This window comes from Microtus ochrogaster, unplaced genomic scaffold, assembly GCF_000317375.1.
Source record: "Microtus ochrogaster isolate Prairie Vole_2 unplaced genomic scaffold, MicOch1.0 UNK39, whole genome shotgun sequence".
NCBI lineage: Eukaryota > Metazoa > Chordata > Mammalia > Rodentia > Cricetidae > Microtus > Microtus ochrogaster.
Window position 1 is genome coordinate 1,260,029 of NW_004949137.1, and position 4,444 is coordinate 1,264,472.

The following is a 4,444-nucleotide window of genomic DNA, read 5'->3' on the forward strand; positions in this document are numbered from 1 at the left end:
AAGAAGGCTGGGGGGCCAAGGAACCTCTGAGCTCCCCGTCCCAGGCTGGCGCCGCGGGGCCAGAAACTCACCCCAAGGCTAGGTCTCCTGGCGCCGAAGATCAGGCCTCTGTGCTGGATGGGCAGGTCGCAAACAAGGCACCAATCCTGCTTGTTGCAGGCAGGCCCAAAGCTAGGTCTCCTGGCGCCGAAGATCAGGCCTCTGTGCTGGATGGGCAGGTCGCAAACAAGGCACCTATCCTGCTTGTTGCAGGCAGGCTATAGAAACAAAGGAACTCCCTCCCACCTCGGTGCCCCGAGGATTCGGACCCAGTGCCCAGACAGGCTGGGCTGGTTGATGTTATGTGCAGAAAGACTGGGTTCACCTTCTTATTTAGCTTCTCTAGAATCATGAATTATAGGCTTACTGTCCTTTATTTATGGCTAGAATCCACTTATGAGTGAGTACATACCATATTCATTTCTTTGAGTCTGGGTTACCTCACTCAGGAGAGTGTTTTATATTTCCATCCATTTGCATGCAAAATTCAAGATGTCATTGTTTTATCGTTCAGTAGAACTCTAAAGGTTTCTCTGCAGCTTTGGTGCCTGTCCTAGAACTAGTTGACCTTAAACTCACAGAGATATGCCTGCATCTGCCTCCTGAGTGCTGGGATCAAAGGTGTGTGCCACCACCGCCCTGCTGATATATGCTGGATTTCATATCACATCTTTTGCAACACATTTTCTAATCTGCTAAATAGTGCTTCTGTAGAATGTGAGACACACAAAAGATTTTCAAGTAAATATTCCCTGAAGTCTCAAGTCAACAACCTTAAAACTTAAATGAACTTCACCACAGGAGTGGTATCTAGGAGCCTGTGTTTTTGTGATCTGGATGTAACATTGCTCACTGAAATCCTTCAAGGGAGCAAAGCCATTTGTGCTGGGATCCAACAGTCCACAGACTCAGTGAGCATGCTGGTTTGAATGTTGTAGCCCTGGCCTCTTCCTTTGTATGTTGATTCTGAGGAAATAGTTTCCAGAAGATTTTGTACCATTGATGATAGATTCTTATATCACAACTCATTTTTTCATCACTGGTATCTAGCATCAAATGTCCCAGAAAGCTAATCATACATGACCTTTCAACACCAGTTGGCAAAAAATAAATAAATAAAATAAAATAAAATAAAATAAAAAAAGATTCTTAGTTCAAAATATTGAGGCACAGTCCTGCTGACAGCATCTTTCAGGAACCTCAGTGTTTTTTTCTGACACTTCCCAAGCCAGGTCTTTTACCCCATTATCAGTCCTCATTAAAAGGCATGATTAGTTCTCCCTTACAGGTATGTCTGTGCTTCCCATTATATTCCTATCTAGTCCTCAAATGAGCATGCTGCAGATCTTTTGGGGAGAAAATTCCTGATTATACAAACATTACACATTTGATTTTTCTCCAAGTCGAGTATCATCCAACTGAAATAGATTACATGAAACTCATGGGTTCTCAGACACATGCTGGCCCGGAACACAGGTCACTGTTATTTATCAACTAGTCTGTCAACTGTTTAAGAGAAAATGGCTTTCATGTCGACCTTTCCTACTCTATATGACCATACAACCACGAGGTAAAAGGCTCAAGGTTGTAACAAAGAATACCTATAACCCTAAAAGGAGTCCACATAGAGAATGTATCTTCAATGAAAAAGGAAAAAAGATATTCATAATTGGTAAGAAAAGCCATCACAATCCCATTAATCATCAAGATTGAACATTTCAAGACACAAATGTTGGACATCTGTTGCTGTAGGAAGTCTTATACCCAGTAGAAGATAGTTGTAGTTACTTTCCTCTCATGACTTGGCAATGTTATTTATTATACAAGACTTAAACAAGTTAGGATAGTATAATCATTGAATATATTTGTTATTATTGAATATAATTTTGTATTACGCTTATAACTCTCTTAATTAAACAAAAAGAGGAGGTGCTATAGGAAGTCTTACAGCCAGTAGTTACTAGCCCTCTGGGGCATGGTCTTTTATACTTTTTATGCTGATATAGAGCATGCATCCAGCCTCTTTTCCAGCTGCGGGATTTGGTTTCTGGTCTCCGTTCTAGCAGAGGATTCTGATTTGTGAGTCTACCCCTAAATGAATAACTATCTATTTCTCAATTCTGAGCTAGTGTAGGATTTCTTCTGAGTGTCCTTCTTCAATCTGTAAAAGACTCTTAATCACTAGGTGCTATGTAACAGTTATCTCTGAGCAAGGAACAGTACTCCTACAGGAAAGATTTTAAAGCACAGAAGTAAATAACTCAAAATAGCTTTAGAATATCCTCAAAACTGACCAGATTCACTAGGCCCCTTCCTGCCAGAATAAACAGTAAAAGGCTGAGTATACTCACTCAGTCATGCAACATTACAAAACAACTCCGAGATCAAACCAGTTACCTGAAAGAGGTTTAGACAAGAGTCATTTGCAAACCACATTATCCATACTGTTGAGCTGAGTGGAGGCTTTGCAATGTGTTCTAGGTTCCAAGGTTTTGTGAGTTTCAGGCTCTATTGGCATAGGCTGTAGTGATGCAGCTGTTTTTGAGTCATTTCTGCCCCTGTAAATAGGCCCTCATTCATGTTTACGTAAGTAATCTGAACAAAGTTTATTGGTTGACCAAGCTAGATTTAAGTGACATTGGTACTTTAGTCTGTTGTGAGCTTTATATACGGAGTCAAAAGATATGTGTAATGAAAAATATTTCCTGCACAATTATAGGATAGCATTATTTTCTGACATCTATAGGCCATAGGGACCAGAGCAGGGACAGGATTATGGTCTTTAAGATGGAAAAGCAGCATCCACAATAAAGTAGTCTGTGAAACTCCACAAAAACCCACCTTGTTGCTAAAGAACTTAGGAACCTAAAAGAAGAATCATCTCTGGGTCTCAGAACAAGTCAAAAGACCTACCAAGATCCAGTGCTTATCACCTTCTTAGCCTTCTGACCCTGTAGGGTTAACTAATGTGCCTCTCTGTTGCTTCTGGGGACTGTCTTACGGGTGCTCTATTTATTGATAATAGTTTCTGGAAATTGGGCATTACCTAGGAAACACAGAAACCTTCATCAGCAATTTAGATGTCTCCTAGCAAGAAACTACTGTATCAAGCTTTCTACCAATACTTTATGAAGGCTTTCTACTCTGCTGGTTGTTGCACATTCTAATATTTTCCATCTTTTAGTTTCTAGTTAGACCAGGCCCATATGCAGAAAATATGAGGTGTAGGATTTCTTAAAGCTGGTGGATGTCGATGAGAAAAGAAAATATATAGGGGAAATTTTAATAATGATTACCCATCTGCTTTTAGGCTCAGAGGAGGCAATGATGCAACTTTCTTTGGTAATCCCAAATTCGAGTTCATCTGACACCGGCCGCCTCCACCATGTTACCCAAGTTCGATCCCAAAGAGACCTTAGTCGTATACCTGAGGTATACAGTATGTGAGGTCGGTGTCACATTTGCTTTGGCACCCAAAATAGGACTCCTGGTTCTGTCTCCAATAAAAGTTAGTGATGTCAAGGCCAAAGCAACCAGTGACTGGAAAGGCATGAAGAGTATAGTGAAACTGATCATCCAGAACAGTCAGTCCCAGATGGAGGACTCTACTTCTACCCAGATCATGAAAGCCGTCAAGGAGCCACCAAGAGACAGGAAGAAGCAGAAAAAAAACATTAAACACAGTGGAAATGTCTCTTTGACGAGATTATTAACATTGCCTGGCAGATGTGACACAGGTCTTTAGCCAGAGAACTTTCTGGAACTATTAAAGAGATCCTAGGAAACTGAACAGTCTGTGGGCTGCCACACTTATGACATCATTGATGACATCAACAGTGGTGCAGTGGCATGACCAGCTTGAAAAGCAACAAGAGAAAATGTTTCAATAAAAGACCATTTGCCATCTGATAAATAAAAAATAATAATAATAGTAATGATGATTACCCATATGTATGCAAAGGAACATATATTGGAATGCCTTTCATGTCTATTTTGTGTCCCTCTCCATTGGAGACAGAAAATTTTAACAACGTGTTTGTATTCATTAAGATCTCTGTTGCTGTGAAGGGACACCATGACCAAGAAACTCTCATAAAGGAAAACATTTAATATACAGTTCAGAGGTGTAGTCCATTATCATCATGACAGCAAGCGTGGTGTGTAGTCAGACATGCTAAAGAAGTAGCTTAGAGTGCTATGTCTGGATCCACAGGCAAAAGGAAAAGACTGCCACACTGGGCATGACTTGATAATCTCAAATCTCAAATCCTGCCTCCTAGTGAGACCCCTCCTCTGATAAACACCTTACTTACTCCAATAAAGCCATGCCTCCTAATAATGCCACTCTTTATGGGCCTATGGGGACATTTTCATTCAAATCACTGTATTACACTCCCTGGCCACC

The 4,444-nt window shown here is 40.7% G+C and overlaps 1 pseudogene; it reads left to right on the plus strand.

The window, feature by feature from the left end:
• The first annotated feature begins 3,373 nt into the window (after positions 1-3,373).
• On the plus strand, positions 3,374-3,892 carry LOC101999306 (annotated as a pseudogene).
• Positions 3,893-4,444: the final 552 nt, after the last annotated feature.